We start from the raw sequence: 18,160 nt of genomic DNA, 5'->3' as shown, positions 1-18,160 counted from the left end.
ATTTTCATGTTTATTTGAAAAGCAAGAATGTAAGTTTAGATGCCGGCCCATTTTAGGTGAACAACCTGGGTTGTCCTTGCTGATTGGACAGCACCTTTAAACAAGTGCTGTCCATGGTTCTGAACCCACAATTTGCTGGCTCCTTAGCTGAGATGCCTTCTTTTCAAATAAAGATTGCAAGAGAATGAAGAAAAATTTATAATAGAAGTAAATTAGAAAGTTGCTAACAATTACATGCTCTATCTGAATCATGAAAGAAAAAAATTGGTTTCAGTGTCCCTTTAACAAAGCAAGCCCAGAGAGTTCCTGCTGAGACATGGTGTTTTTCAAATAACTTTTAATTTTGGAAATTAACTTTCTGCAGTTGCTACTGTTACTGGGAGGGTGAGGAACAGCAATGTTATGCAAACATCTGGGAGAGTAGAAGACATTGCATTATTTTCAACCAGCAGGAGGTGAGCAAGGTCCTTCACAGTGGAACATCTGCAAATCTCTTCTTGAAGTGCTGAACGGAACAAGAGGAGTTGCCCAGGTTAATCTGGTGATATATCCTCATCATAAAATGTGTGCAGTTTTGTTACTGCTGCTATTAAATTCTCATCAGATTCAGAAACAAGCATGGCAGACTGAACTATTTGAAATCTATGAAGGACTGCTTTAATTCCAGTAAATCGTTTTGACAGCTGGTTTACGATAATGTCCAAACACCTATAATACACAGTTGTTTTAAAGCTTTCTTTTGGATCAGTTAGTTATTCATACATGCACAGCCCATCAAAGTGGTGCTTTATATTTTTAATTCTCTTTTTTTTTTTTTTTTAAACTTGGTTTCAATTCCTCACTTTTCTGCAAGTATTACTGCAGTTTCCTTGGCTTCTTCAAAATGATCACTGTAGTTGAAAAGGGTTGTAACAAAATTCTGAATGAGCTGCATGTCAGGCGCCGCTCCGTGTGGCAGCCAGTAGCATCACGTTGCTAGGCAACGTGACGTAGGTGCCCTCGCCAGCCTCTCAATGACGTCACACAGTCTATTTCATCTCGGCTTGTGGATCCTCAACGCCCGTTTGCTGTCTTCAACCGCTGCGGCTCCTACTTAACCTCTGCCTGCCTGAACTTCCTAAACTTGTGAGTAACCTCTGCCTGCATGAACTGCCAGAAACCTGTAAGTAACCTCTGCCTGCCTGAACTGCCTAAACTTGTGAGTAACCTCTGCCTGTCTGAACTGTCTAAAACCTGTGAGTAACCTCTGGCTGCCTGAACTGCCAAAAACCTGTGAGTAACCTCTGGCTGCCTGAACTGCCTAAAACCTGTGAGTAACCTCTGCCTGCCTGAACTGCTTAAACCTGACGAAGTGCTGCTGAGGCAGGAAACGCATCGGATCTAGTGGTTTGGTGTGAGGAGTGGTGTGGTGTTCCCTATGAACTTAAAAACTGAATTAATAAATACTGTTCTTACATTTTTTCTTAAGCACGGTCTGTATTTTTTTTTGTTACTTTCTTTGGTTTGCTTCTATTATTTGATCGGATTTGGAAAACTGATTTTGATGGAAATCCCGCTATAGCGTCACTGGCAGGAGGAGTGTTCTGAACTATGTACTCGGCAATCTTCACTAGCGTAGATGCACAGCTCCTACACAGGGGGGCAATATTGTTTGTGAGACATTGAGTAAGTTGGACACATAGACACGTCTATTGGTGAGTTGCTCAGAACTTTCTTACTTGTTACATTGTTCTATTTCTTAACAATCTTTGAGACACAACTACATAGATACAAAACCAGCTAAAAAGTATAGCTTACTATTGTTGTTACTCCTGTCAGTATAGATGCTTGCTACATATTCTATATAAGCCATACTCTACCTATTCAAAAAGAAGGGGGTTTCAGCATTTAAATATGATCCCCTTATAAAGGTTTAAGTCCAATAGTGGTACACCTATCGGTACCATAAATTATTCCATATAGCAAACAATCTTGTTTATCATTACATAAACATGTGAGTAACCTCTGCCTGCCTTCAATGCCTAAACCTGTGCTTAAACCTCTGCCTGCCTTCACTGCTTAAACCTGTGCTTAAACCTCTGCCTGCCTGAACTGTCTATTAGAGAAATCCTCTGTGTCTGTGACCACCCTACCTGCATGAACTACCTATTGGAGAGACCCCCTGTGAGTAACTAACCTGCCTATTTCTACTTAACCTCTGTCTGCCTGAACTGCCTATTAGAGATATTCTCTCTGCCTTACCTTAGCCGGCCTAAACTCTGTGACCTTTGCCTGTTTAACCTGCCTGCTGAAGTTAGATTGTGGTGTGATTACCGTCTGGCCTGCCTACCTGATCAGCCTGTTGGATTTATCACCAGCTCTTCAGCATCTGTGTTTTTGCCTATTTATTTGTCCTATTACTCCTGTTTCACAGTTTTATCTGAGGGTCATGTTTTGATATATATTCAGTGTGCTAGAGTGTGATATTCACTTCATTCTAGCCTTTGGGTCTACTTCAGGACTGATTCCAAACCTTGAATACTGCATAGCACTGGACAGGTCCATGTCTTTCGATTGCAACACTTTTGAAATTCTATTTAAGATTCAAGATTTTTGTTTGCAGGACGAGTAATACAAACTCAAAAGATTCAATTTTCTTCTTTATCTGTGTACCATAATTTCTTTCCTTTATTTTTGATGATAGGCTAATTTTTGATAAAGCCTGCATGACATCTAGAAAATGAAAATGTAGTGCAAACAGGGACTCATGTCTAGAATACCACCGTGTAGGGTAAAGCTGTTTTAGTCTCACAGAGGATTCAAAAGTAAATGATGAGAGAAAGGCCCATCTGTGTACACTTTTCTTGAAGAAGGTGTATAAATTATGTGCCACATCGAAGAATGTGAAAACTTCCTCTATGTCAGTGAAAGCATCCTGTATGACGAGGTTTAGATTGTGAACTTGACAATGAACATACAGGGATTCTTTTCTCTCTTTGCAATCTGAGGCTGTACCACAGAATAAACAACACTCATTGTTGCTGCGCCATCATACCCCTGTCCACGACACTTGGATATTTCAAGGCCTTTGCTTTCAATGCAGACAACAATATATTTCAATTCCTTCTGCACTTTGATCTTCAATGGCATGAAACCCTAAGAAAACCTCCTTTATTGTTATACGGCAAGATCTTAGATTTCCACAGAAACATATCAAAATATCTGAAAGTTATTATGAGTGAGTAACCAAGACAAGGCTTAAACTATAAGCCTTGTCTTGGTTACTCACGCATAATAACTTTCAGAAAAAAACATATTTTCTTTGAATCACTATCAACCAGGAAAGGTCCTGGAGGTCTGCATGGACCATGAGCTAATATGAAGATTTTAACATTTGGATATGTGATTACAGAGTTAGCTCCAGTATAATAAATTAACCCCTTGCTAAAGTTAATAGAATATTTAGTTTAACAAAGATATCGCAATACAATTATTTTACACCTTTCTATTTTATGTGCAAACATTGTCTAGTTTCCAAAACTTGGCATTTATTTGTACCCATAGAGGTACTCCCAAAGCTAGTCCATCAGCATATATATTACAACACAGTGACACTTTTCTGTAATGGTTTACAGTACACACAAGTTCATATTTATATCAGAAGCACACACTTTTTGTTTTTAAATCACCAGACTCAGCCTATGCATGGAGTATCCCAAGGCTAGCCCGCCAGCATATTCCTGACTTGTGTGTGTACTTGTCTGTAACCCATTATGGAAAAGTGTTGTGTTGTCAGGAATATGCTGGCGGCCTAGCCTTGGGATACTCCATGCCTGTGCTGCTGTTGTGTTTTGCCCGGAAACAACTTCACCCAGCAGTGATTCAAACTTTCTCCCAGCTGATGAGTGGAAATAACCACAAAACAGTCTGTCCTGGGATAATTATGAATCACTGCTTTAACGCTAGCTAAGCTTAGAAGTTGTGTGAACAGCGATGCTTTGGCGTTAAGGGAATCTGCTGAAAAGCAGACTTGAAGTAAAAAGGTGTGTCATTGTGAACCTAATTTGCATATCTTACTCAGAATCCCTTGCTGCATTGGAAACAGTGTATTCCAGAGGCTTTCTGTGGGAAAAATAGGTATTCTGGCCTGTCTAGATTTGTTAATGAATTACACAATGAGTTATTTTCTTTATAATAGGGATAATAGGATAATATTATTAAGCTTAAAGGCCGATATTCAGAACATCGAACTCAGCACCAGACCAGAATTGAGCCCTGGTCTGCTGCTGCTTAAATAATGGGATCGACTAGGGTGTAGGGGATCAATTCGATCTTTTAGTATGTTGTCTGGGGGGACCAGATACAAAGTGTCCCCCCATTCTCCCAGAAGGTAGCACCCCCAAACAAGTGGTATTCCTAGGTGCCTCATCAAATTACCGACAACATAATAAAAGACAAACTTGATCCCCTGCACCCTAGTCGATCAACAACCCATTTAAGTAGTAGTGGATTGGGGCTCAATTCCGGTCCATCGCTGAGTTCCAGGAGGCCGAAGAGGTTTTGCCTGTCCTCCGACATTTACCTCATCTTCATGTCAAAATATGAATTGACATTTACAATGTATATTATTTAAAGTATTGGAGATATATTAAAATGAATATAATGGTTGCTTGCTATTATTTCAAACATAAATATATATTTGAAAATATATGTTTATGTTTAAAATAATATTAAGCAAACATTAAATCCCTTTTAAGATATCGACAATACTTTAAACAATATGCTTGGAACATGACAAAGTATATTTAATCACTGACCCCCAAATCTGCCATAACCTAAAATTAACTGTAGAATCAAAGGCCCTAGACATAAATATTCAATATTTAATTGATGCATTGTTATGTAGAATGCATAATGTTTAAATATTTGCATATAAATTGAAATGTAATTAATGTTGCTTCTTGTGTTTATTATTTATAATTAAATACAGTATAATTAATAATATAGATCTACATAACTGCATGCCTGTTATGTAAAAATATAATTTAATGATACTGACTATGTTATCATTAATAAACACAACCAGCTAACATAAATACATTTAATGTATATGCAATACTTAAACCATTATGCAATATACATGCATAATTGTTTTCCTATTGAATATCAGTGCGAGGCCTGACTACATTATATCTACAATCTTTGAAATAAAATGCATGGTCATATATAATGAATATTAGTTTAAGTATTGGATATATAAATTAAAATGTAGATATTCTTGCTTGACATTTACACTAATGCCTTTTGTAACATGAATATACATTTTAAAATATATATTTAAAATAAAAAAATACATATTAATTTATATCCAATAGTTAAGAATATGCATCATACATAAGAATGCATAATAGTTAAAAAATTGTAGATATATGCACTATTAACCCCTTAGCTGCCCTAACCTAATCACCAAATCAGCCCCCATACAGGTATGGGAAGTGGTTTGTTGATTAAGGCTTAATAAATGATAGCCATCAATAATCACCTATTCAACCCCCCTACAGGTATGGGTCTGAGAAAGAAAATTATTTTTTGTCCAACAGTCAACAACAGTAGTGTGAATACATTTGCAGATCTAGTTAAATTAGATGTGCATAAATTAAAGGAGTGAAAAAGAGAAGAGGATGCGTCCGTTGCGTTAAAAACTTAAATTCCTTATTTCGATCCAAAAGGTTAAGAATATGGGGTACAACAACCATCGGTCATGCATTCACTTCAGAGCATAGAACTAAATGGCTTACGCGTTTCGGATACAAATTCGTAATCATAGCCTAAAATTAATTAAAGCCAAAAGATGATTTAAGCAATATAATCTGACATATGATAAAAATAAAACACTACATAGATTAAAGGATAAGTCAAAAAATATCATCTTGAAAGGGGCAGATAAGGGAGGGGCAACAATATTAATGGATAAAGAATGTTATGTTACAGAAATATGATCTCAGTTACAGGATGGAGAAACTTATAAAAGAGTAATTGGTAATCCTATATTTAAGATTCAAAAAGAGATTGATCATTTACTTACTAAGGCATATAATGTGGGCATCATTGATAAAAAAAAATCTTGCAACCTGAAGTAATGAGGATGTCATCATACATAAAAGATACTGGGGATTTTATTAAAAAAGTAAAAGATGTAAACTTCCCTTCAGACAAATTGTCAGAATCTAATATTTTGGATTATATGGTGATACTGTCACTTTAACAAGTTTACCTTTTAGAAATCACTCCCCTTTTTTTCTCCTATGCTTCTTAAGGCATTCCCTACCCATTAACAGGTGCTGTGTTAAAGGGACAGTCTGCACCAGAATTTTAATTGTTTAAAAATATAGATAATCCCTTTATTACCCATTCCCAAGTTTTGCATAACCAACACAGTTATATTAATACACTTTTTACCTCTGTAATTACCTTGTATCTAAGCCTCAGCAGACTGCCCCCTTATTTCAGTTCTTTTGACAGACTTGCATTTTAGCCAATCAGTGCTGACTCCTAGGTAACTCCACATGCGTGAGCACAATGTTATCTATATGGCACACATTAAATAACGCCCCCTAGTTGTGGAAAAAAATGTAAAATTGCATTCAGATAAGAGGCGGCCTTCAATTTCAAGAAATTAGCATATGAGCCTACCTAGGTTTAACTTTCAACTAAGAGTAACAAGAGAATAAAGCAAAAATGATGATATAAGTAAGTTATATGCCCTATCTGAAGTTTATTTTTGACTAGACTGTCCCTTTAATTAATTTTGTTTGCTGCCTTGTGTTGCAAGAAGTCTGTCTTTCCCTGCTGAAAACCAACTACATATTAAACCTGTGTCTGCTAACATATTTTTTATAACAGGACTTTTACTAATACTTCCAACCTATCTTGAATGTTGGATTACCTCCTTAGTGTAAATCTATCCTATCTTTGGAGACCTTAACCCAGTCATCTCTAGCCGATGCTCAGTAAGTGAAGGGCATTACATCGGCCCTAGCCCCTGTTGGTGTTGTCGTTTAGACACTACAGAGTGACTGCCACCGTCATCCTCAAACCAGTTTAAAAGCCAATAGAATAACACTGAAACGGCAAGTGGTTTGCGACTTTAGAGACAACATTGCACACACTCCCTGAGTGAAGAGGCGACAAACATACGCAACGGATGCTGGGCCTAGCAGAAGACCATTGTCTGCATAAAGATTGCCTCCCCCATCTACCCACAAATAGCAGGGAAACAAATAGCGACACACAAACGGCTGCTGGAACATAGCCCTAAGATCACTGTTACGGCCTTTAACATACAGGCTGAGGGATAGGGGGGACATTTTCTTACCAGGATTAACTCACTGCACACATATACCCTTCCTTAAAAAGGGTGATGGGAAAGAAAAAGAAAATGAAAAGGCCTAATAATATTGCAAGTCTAGCAGTGGTGTTTGTCTTTTGCTGGAGTGAACCTGGCTGAGGAATCTGAGAGGCTCTGATTTTACTCATATATTTTGATGCATAGCTAGTATAGCTAAATTTTTCTGTATTCAAAGAACGGCCTGAATACCAAACATCTTCAATTTGCTTAATTTATAATCTACCATTGTTAAAGGAAGAATCTGCCATATAATCTCACTCAGGTCTAATGAAAGGGCCTGGACTTGTACTGTGAGGGACAGGTTGACATTTGCACACTTTCTCATACAGAGTAATGTACCCCAGTAAGCTATCACACTTTTGGAAAAACATCTCCTCGGAAAGCCATCAAGAACTACAAAAACAGAGCTACTGACAAGACTGCGATGTGGCTACTTTCTAGGTATATGAACTTTGCCTCTTATCATAGTGTACCCTCCTGTACATAGCAATCACTTGTGAAACCTACTAATGTCAGTCTACTAATTGAGGATCTAACCTCATTACCCTAAATAATTGCGTTCTGAAAGAGAACTGGTTAATGAACAGGTTCCTCACTTCTAACAAGATGTCTCACAGGACCAAAAACCAAGAAACCCCTGACCCCCTACCCGCATCCCCGTCAGCTTCATCTACAGCCATAACCCCAGATACTCAAGTACTTCCCTCGGACCACCAGTTGAACTCTCTGCTTCTAGCCAAACTAGACAACCTGCAGAAAGGTATGGATACCCTCACATCTGAGGTTAAACAATTCAATTTAAGATTAACTTCAGCAGAACAACAGATATCGGATCTGGAATATGGCCACAATACATCCTCTACACAAATTAAAAAGCTAATTCAGAAAAAATATATCCCTGCACCAAAAGCTAGACGACTTAGAATACCGCTCTCCCAGGAACAATGTTAGACTTGTGGGTTTGCCTGAAACTATTCGACCATCTGAACTACTCTACTTCGCAGAACACTCGCTACCCAGCTTGCTGAAAGTCCCAGCTGATCTTATCTCTATGAAAATGGAAAGAGCGCACAGGGTTGGAGGTGATAGAACATCCTCATCTGATAAGAATACTCCACCAAGAGGAATTATGATCAAATTTCTACATTTTCAATCTAAAATTAAACTCCTGTGAGCATACAGGAAACTATGTTCCTGTATGCTTTACCTGTTCCAGGACTATTCATCTGATGTCCAACAGAGAAGGAAGGATTTAACACAAATAGCAGAAGCACTACACTAGTGAGGAAGGGAACGCTCAATTCAGTGTCAGAATATATAAAAAATTGAAATTATTTAAAGTCAATGTATCCTTTTATACAACTATATTTGGATACCAACATATAATTATTTAATTATATTCAGTTGTGTGTTTTTAATGGGTATATCCATATATACCTTATGAGCTTGAGTGCTTGTGCAAGAAACTATACTAGTAACAAATATTGTCTATATCCCTAGGGGGATGGAGACTGAAAGAATGCACTTAGGTAGCACTTACCTAAGTGCATTCTTTCAGTGCATTCTTTCAGTGCATTCTTTCAGTCTCCATCCCCCTAGGGATATAGACTATATCTGTTACTAGAGAAGGAAGGAGTTTGCTCTGTTGTGCACATCTCTCCACAAGCAAAATTGCCAGGCTACCCTACTGTATCCAGCGCGCCTGTGCCTTAACACACCAAAAGACCCCAGATTCTTTGATTCACTTAAAGATGCCCAAGCCTTTTTGGATCAAGAGAAAGACCCCTCATTGCAACCATCTCCTCTTCAACTAGACCCTTCTTGATGACTGTTACTACTCAAGCTTATACCGTATGTACCCCACTTAGGGGATAAGGAACCTCTTATCTATTTAAGGACCCTACATGACAGGGATCCTTTTGCTTTTGCTAATGACCCAAATTCTACCATGACAGTAAAAGTCTTATCTTGGAACATAGGGGGAATTAATTCCCCTATTTAAAGGAAATCGGTTCGGTCCTATTTGAAGAAATCTTGCTCTGACATAATGTGTCTACAAGAGACTCATCTCAATAAAAGTGAGCATACAAAACTTAAAACTCACTGGATAACAGAAGTAATCACTGCCCCCTATAACAACTCCAGTAGATGTGTGGAGTTGCTCTTTCATAAAAACTTCCAATATCAGATAAACACCAAAATAGTTGACCCTGAAGGGAAATTTGTTATTGTTAAATTTAAATGGCAAGATAAATGGTATACCTTATGCAATCTATATGGCTCCAATCGACTTGATTTAGAATTCTGGCAAGCCCTAACGAGACATATGGCCCCCTTCATAGACACCCACCTCATTCTTGCTGGTGACTTCAACTTAACACCTAACCCGTTGCTAGACAGGTTCAAAGACTCTAGTAGCTACGACCCTATGAAACCGGCCTCTACCTCTGCTGCATACCCATGTAAAGTCTTTGACTCTATAGGCTCAGCTCTGGGGGTTCATGACATGTGGAGAAAACACAACCCTACAGGACGTGACTTCACATGCGCATCTCGTGCTCATAACACACTATCATGCATTGACTTATTCCTCACCTCAATCTCCCTTGAACTCTTGATCACTGAAACTTAAATCCATAATATCACTATATCAGACCATGCCCCCATTTCTCTGAGACTCTTTCCAGTTCCACACTCCAACAAACAAGTTCTTTTCTTCCTAACTCACCTACTCAAATCCCCTGATTTTCATATATATCTCATCAAACAGTGGGAAGACTACACATCTAACAACTCAGTACACCTAGTGACCCCAGAGCTGTTTTGGGAAACAGCCAAAACGGTTTTGAGAGGAGACGTAATTGCTTATCTTACCAGAAAGAAAACGCTTACATAACAGCAAAGAAAAACTATATGAAGATACATTAACCAAAACATATACAGCATACTGCCAGCTCCCAATCACAGCTCACAGACTTGCCTACTTCCAGGCAAAAAAAGATAGGGACACCTTCCTTCTTCAATATACTGTATACCAAGAGAATAAAAAGCAAGGTAGATTTCTGAGACATGGCAATAGAACTGGTAAATATTTAGCTTCCTTGATTAAAATCAAACAAGCCAACCGAGGCATCTCGACACTTAAGAAAGATTGCTCCCTTACCCATGACCCAAACGACATAATTACTGAATTCACAAAATATTACTCTACACTACATACGGCACAACCTACTAACACAGACGCCCACACCAAATTTTGGAACAGGGTGACTTTCCCCTAACTATTGACAGATCAAATAGACAGCCTAAATGCCCGATTGAGATAGACGAACTACCCATAACGATTAGGTCAATGGCTCTTGGGAAAACTCCTGGACCGGACGGCCTCCCCACAGAATTTTATTGATTGCTCACAGACCAGGTTTCCCCTATTCTAACCAATCTTTTCAACCACTACTTCTCACGCCAACAATAACCCTCTACGCACTTCTCCAAAGCAAACATTTCAGTTATACATAAACCAGGTAAAGACCCCACACTCCTGGAGTCCTACAGACCCATTTCTCTACTCAACATAGATTATAAATTAATAATGAAACTATTAGCTAATCGTCTCATGCACACATCTTACCGCATGTCCTACACAATGACCAAACCAGCGATTTGCTTACTTTCAACTGCGCCATTATACAAATCCAAGTCTTGCGTACCTGCAATATTTTTTGGGATGTTACTCCTTTAGGACCTATATATAGCCTATTTTGTGCTAATACCTTTGCTATATCTCCAATATATCAAATACTATTGCTGACTAACCTACCTGCCTCACAACGTTGGAACAAACACACACTCAGACTTCAAACCACGGACACCATATACAATAGTCTCAAACTGACCTGGACAGCTACCCTAGCAGCTGATCTTAGGGAATCTCAGATTAGAGTTATACACCAAGACTACATCACTCCCAGTAGACTGAGCAAGTGGAGGAAGGATTTCTCTAATGTGTGAAGCTGATTTTCTGCATTACCTGTGGTATTGTCCTAAAGTTAGAAGATATTGGGGCCAAATTTTGCATTGGATGTCTAAGATGCTGTGCCAACAGCTGTCACTTACAATGTCACATATTTTGTTTTTAGACCAGCTGCCTTGTAGTAGACACAATCAGAGACTAATTTCAACTGTTCTATTAATAGATAGGAAATGCATTTTCAGCAAATGCTTGCAGAAGAAAGCACCCTCTGTTGTGTTTTTCAAACAAATGTTATTCAAATATTTAACCTATGAACAAGCTGATACTATAGCTGATGTTTCTGCATGGACCCCATGCTTGGATAAGTGGCAGCCATACCTAGACATGCTGGACTGCCTGTCAAAAGACAACTGGAGGCTCCTTTCAGAAACACCATATATATGTTGGAGGCAAATTTGAGGGGTGAGTGGAATATCTGGGATTAACAGACCTGGTGAATCTGGGGTTCTCTTGCAGCCTTATTGTTTGTTTATTTAATGTTTTAAGTATGTAAAGTTTATTAAAGTTGTTTAACTATTTGGAAAAGATATCTGACACATATGTTACATTGTACCATTGTTTTCAACACTGAACTTCGTGCAATTTACTCTTATACACCCTGTACCTATTAAGGATATGGGGTTGTTTCTACTGTTATATTCTTATAGGAAACAAAAGTGAATGTCGATGGTTGGACATTTATCTGATTGAACTGGGGGAACCCAGTGGAACTCTATGGACTTTAGACATGGACGATAATGCTACAGGTCATTGTTCACCTCTATATAATGTTGTCTTTAATGCTTTTCACATCGGAAATGTCTTTTCATTTGTTGTAACCAACTGTCTGATGTTTAATAAAAAAGAATATTTAAAAAAAAAAAGATAAGCAAAACTATACATTGTTACAAAAACACACCCAGATGGGCTATATAAATGGATCATCTACAAAACATTTATGCAAAGAAAACTCTAGTGTACAATGTCTCTTTAAAGCATCAAGTCTGCTGTTTGTGATCTGATTTGCAAACTGGGACTACTCTTTTGGATTTAAAGACACTTTGGGCTAGATTTATCAAAGCCATTCTCCTTTAATCCCGTCCAAAATAGCGCATACAACATGATCGTCATATTTATCACAGCACTCTGCGCCTATAATTGCGCAAATCTGAAAGAAACTTCTTCGCACTCCGCTTGCATTCGCCTAGGCGCACAGTCGCGCTCCCGAGTGCAACAATTTACATTAGTAATAGGTGTAATTTAAAAGCCCAACCTACAAATACGGTTTCTTATTTATCATTGCTTTGCGCCGATAGGGAACTGCAATTTCGGCTTCAATTGCGTGTTGTATATTTCGCCATTCAGACTGAGGCGAACACCATTATCATACTTGCTTTTACATCTTGTGATGCAGTACTTTCTTCTTTTAACTAATTTTTCAAAGGCTAGCACCAAGAAGAGACTGTTATTGCCAGAAATTTGCGCTTCCACTGGCGCATATGGGTACCAACAGTTTTATATATTTATATATATATATATATATATATATATATATATTGATATATTTATTTTTGTGATCTTAAATTATCAACATATGGCAAAAACAGCACAGAAACATTATATAATATAAATATAAGCTAAATATTAACTTAAAAAACGTTTTTTTAATAACCAAAACATGGCGGCGTAAATGTTTATAGGGATGTACTGTGATAAATAGGGAGTAAATGCTGTTTCCGACAGGCAAAATTTATCATTATTATGCCCCAGCTCGCCTGCGCAAAGTTACATCTATTTTTTTAATAAATTCAGGCGCACATGTGCGCTTCTCCGGAGGCGAGCTGGGGCGCAGTTACAGGCGAGGCACATACAGAGTTCGCCTAGCCTTTGATAAATCTAGCCCTTTATGTTTGTTTGCTGAAAGATTAATGCAAGGTTACTGAATGGGATCTGATTTATGTGCTGTCCTGTTTACTTCTGTTTACTTCATGAGATACACTGCCTAATGGGAAAATTAGGTAAGAAGTTTAAGTTACTAATTTTAAGAGGAAAAATTGTACGTAGACATTGACACATACTAAGAGATTGTAATAAAAATGTGAAAATCCCCCCTTATGGTATATAGGAGAGTCAAAAATCTGAGAGACCATTTAGTTAAGTCTTATATAGGCACTAAAATAAACATGATACAAACATTAATTAATAACAAAAAAATGCAGGCAGTTACCCTTGCCTTGGATTTATGAGTTGCAGTTCCATCGTAAAAGGCAGGGAATTTACACACCCAAGAAGTGGTAGGAAATATAAGATTAATCACTTATTTACATGTGAAGCTTCATATTAAATATATGATCAAATGTTCCTGTTCCTTAATTTACATAGAGGAATCCACATGTAAGGCACGAGAACATGAGTCAACATCATTCCAATATAAGAAATAAGAATTTCCAGGCACCAGTAGCTAATCACTTCTGACATCAAGGCCATCAAATAAGCCAGTTAAAGGGACAGTTTACCCAAAACAATTCTCCCCTGTAATTTGTTCTGAATTATCTATTTTACCTGCTGAGTGTATTGTATTGTTTACAAGTATCTTGTTTAATCTTATTTTGGCATTTGAAATAGCTGATTTAGCCTGTGGTATCCCCAGCAAAGCTGAAAGTTTTTGGACTTAAAGTTTCTTTTATACATATTAGTTAAACCGCCACTTTTTTGTTTTAGAAAAATAAACTATTAATTATATATTTATCTTACAAATTTGATTACGTTACGAACACAAACTCCTCCCAGCCATTACTTCCTTCTTCTCCCTGGTGTGCCATATAGAGCAGTCCCATCCGCTTTATACGTAGCTCTGAAGCGTGCTCCCGCGATTAAATGTCTATGCGCATGCCCCAATCTCCGCTCATGTTCAGTGATACATAGTATGAAATCAGTTAGTAAACTCATTGTGTACTATTTTTTTAAGAGCATTATTTAATTTTTATCATTGGAAGTATCTGGATTGCAGCTGTCTCTTCACTTTCTGGTATCGATCGTGCGGGCTGAGACAGAGCATGTGCAGCTCGTGTACCCACATATCCACTGAAAGTAAGAAGTACTTATTCACGCATCAGCTAATTCTATAGCGCATGCGCTCTGTATACACTGGGTGTATTTGTAAAGGGGGTTGAACCCCCCCAGGGTGGCAGTGTGGATTCGAAAATGTAATATTCGTCACCGATGATGAAAAATTAGTATAATGCGGGCGGCTGTAAGAATTAATTTATTAAATTTATTACATTTCCGTTTAGCAGTTATCTTGACTTTACATTCACTTTAAGGTCAAGTTATTGACAGACTATGTAAAAACAGCCAGCAGAAGAAATTACACTCCCGGTGGGGGGTAGAAGAGATAACTAATAAAATTATAACTTTCCTTTGTTCTCTCTTTTGGGTTTGGTTTACAAACAGACACAATATAAGGAAGCAAGTGTGTTTACACAAAGTTATAACATAAAAACTAATTTTACCTGCCAGGTCAACCCATTTCAATAGGCTGTTGTTTCAAAACACAAAACCAGCAATTTCATATCCACAAATAAACCTGAAAATGCAATTTCTCATCCAATCTATACTCTGCAGCTGGTAAAACAAGTCATTGGAAATACATTAAGGGGAAAACAACTTTACTGTACTGGATATATAAACTTGATACAATGTATCCAAAAGGTATCAATAGAGACTATGAATGGTCAGTCTTTTTGTAAAATGTGTATTAAAGGCTGATTGGAATAATGTGGCAATCTGAGATAGTAAACATTTTTAGCAGTAAATAGATACAATTTAGTAATTCTAGTTTAAGTGTTAGAATAGATTAAATTCAATGAAAAGAAAAAAATACAATTTGATAATACGTTTTTACCAGTAGGTGGCAGTAAGAGAATATGAAATGTGATGATTGCCATAATTGCGCAAAATAGAGTGTATACAAGGATGATAGTATTCTGTTGTATTTATGCAAGATTAAGAGCTTGTCTTGTGAAACGTCGCATACTGTGCCATGTTTATGGATTAATAAAGCAAATATATGTTTAACTGAAATAGTGCTTTGGACTATGATATACAGTATGTATGTACTTTTTAGGGTATTAGTGGATGCCCTGTCTACATTGGCACTAATTGTTCCAAAGGGGAAGCTGCTGTTGCAAGTGTGTTGTGCCATACATTTATGGGAGTGGTTAGTTGATTAAGGCGTAATAAATGGTAACCATCAATAATAACCTAATTAACCCTCATACAGGTATGGGGGGTGGTTAGGAGATTACGGCCTGCAAAATACTAACTAACTAACAATAATCGCCCAATCAACCCTAATACAGGTATGGGGGTGGTTAGGAGATTAAGACCTAAACCAACACCTCCTAATGCAAACTAGAACTACTCTAGCAACTTAACCCCTTCTACACTACCCCCCCCCCTCTAAACTACAAAATACTAACTAACAATAATCACCCAATCAACTGCAGTTGATTCTAGGAGATTAAGGCCTACAAAATACTAACTAACAATAATCATCCAATCAACCCCCATTAAGGTAAGGGGAAGGTTAGGAGATTAAGGCCTAAACTGCTACCTTCCAACACAAACTAGAACTACACTTACACCTAACCTAACTTCCACTGCCCCTTCCACTGCCTCCGCTCTGCAACACCGTAACCCTCTTCATCCAGGCGCCGGGGGCCCATCTTAACGGTGGCAGACTTCAGCAGTCTCTTCAGCCTCCTCTGCTCCGCAATCTTCTTCAACGCCGGGCCCACTTCATCCATGCTTCGGGGTCTCATCTTCGCAGATGCGGACTTCCATGGCCTCTTCCGCCGCCTCCACTCTGCAATCTTCTGTTCTTTGTCTCTCTTTGCCGCCACACACTGAAATCCTGGAAGCACGGAACTCCAATATATAGTGGTACCAGTTAATTCCAATTTGAATCAGCCAATAGCATTACCTTTTTTCAATTTAAATTCTATTTATCCTTTTCTATTGAAATCAACCAATAGGGAATAAATGATTTTAAATCAGCCAATTGGAAGATGGGCCCCCGGCACCGGGGTGAAGAGGGCCCAACGTTGGATCAAGAGGAGCTGGAGTCCCCATTAACGGTGAGTAACACTTTTGGGGTTAGGGTTTTTTGGGGATGGGTTAATTTTGGTTTGTTTTTTTATATTTTATTTTTTATTGAGGATATTCAAAGTATAATTACATACAAAAGACGAACAAAATTACATTTTTGACAAAATAAATGTACTTATAAAACATCCAGAAACAAACGTTGAGTACAGTCCTCATTTTTCCTCTTTAAAATCCCCTTGTAAGTATTGAAATAGGCCACTCTTGGGCCTTTACTGGAGTTTGTCTTCATGTCATAGGGGTAGAGTGGAGGGAGATTGCACACCAACTTTATATTACTTATTTTGAAGGTACATTGCATTAAACAGGGGTTAAATACAGAAAAGTTCAAACTGCAAATGTAGGTTAATGTGAAGGAAGGTTAATCACCAGCTTTAAATGATCATACTTTAAGGTATACTGTTTTGTACAGAAGTAGAACACAAAGAGGATACAGCTGAGCGTATGTATGGGGTACTATTGGTTCTGTTGAAAGCTATATCATGAAACCTCTTAGGGATTATAGATTAGGGGTATCCCTATTGGACCATCTAATATGCTAAGCAAAAAAAATAATATTTTTTTATATATATGCATTAATATAAAGTAATAACTAAAATATTCTCCATAGGTGAGAGTAGAGGGCACCTCAGAGTTGTTTTTTTTAAACTGTAAACCTTGCAGGGAACCTGTGAAACTGTTTCAAGAAAGGGGACATAATATTCCAAATTCTTTAAAGAACTGCCTTAGTAAGGCTAAAGTAGGTAACACTATTATTGACGTTTTCGGACGCCAACCTGGAGAGTCTAAATGGGCTTTGCAAATATAAATCTTATATTCCCTTTGTCTTGAACTTGTATTGTATATAAATGTATATCCCCTACAAAGCGCCAAACCAAGTGGTCCCTCATGTTACATAATCAGCTAACACAGGAAAGTAAGCCAACGGTAATAAGAAATGAACAAACATTTTCTATACCATAAAATTCAAAATATAAGGTCTCCTAACAAAACAATCTATGGGTATAACAGCCTAGCAACATTTTAATATAGTTTTACAAGTACTGTGGAGATGCCTACTCAAAAGTAGGACCATGCTGCAGTATGAATGTCACTTTAGAAAGAGGATACTTAGTGCCAGCATAGTTATAACGCAGATCCCATGGTGTGGCCGATTCAAGTATGGGGCCATGTAGCAGTATATTTGTTCCAAATGGGAATAGAGCATTGATCGTGTTAAGTCACCTTCTCTGCAACATGGCCTTTATTAGTAGCTGCTGCTTTCATGGGTGCACTTCTTCTGATCCCACCAGATGATGAAAACTCTTGGATAGTGTGGAATTTCTGAACTGAGTTCTGTTTGATCTTATAGAGCGCAGTCCCTTCCGTTATGTTTGGTAGGATAGGAGGTGACTCACCGGACCCTGAAAAGTCAGTGGAAGCCAAGCTCAGAAGCGTCGACATGAGTGATTTAAAACCCCCCTCGGCTGAACCCAGGCCCTCTGGTGCCGCCGATGGGTCTAGCTCTGTTGGTGCCATTTCCTTTGGCACTGAGTGTACAGATTCTTCCTCTCGCGCCCTCCAAACAGGCTTGACATTGCTAGTGAAAAACTGCA

This window comes from Bombina bombina, chromosome 6, assembly GCF_027579735.1.
Source record: "Bombina bombina isolate aBomBom1 chromosome 6, aBomBom1.pri, whole genome shotgun sequence".
NCBI classification, from domain to species: Eukaryota; Metazoa; Chordata; class Amphibia; order Anura; family Bombinatoridae; genus Bombina; species Bombina bombina.
The sequence above is the reverse complement of the archived record's forward strand: the minus strand, read 5'-3'. Positions refer to the sequence as shown.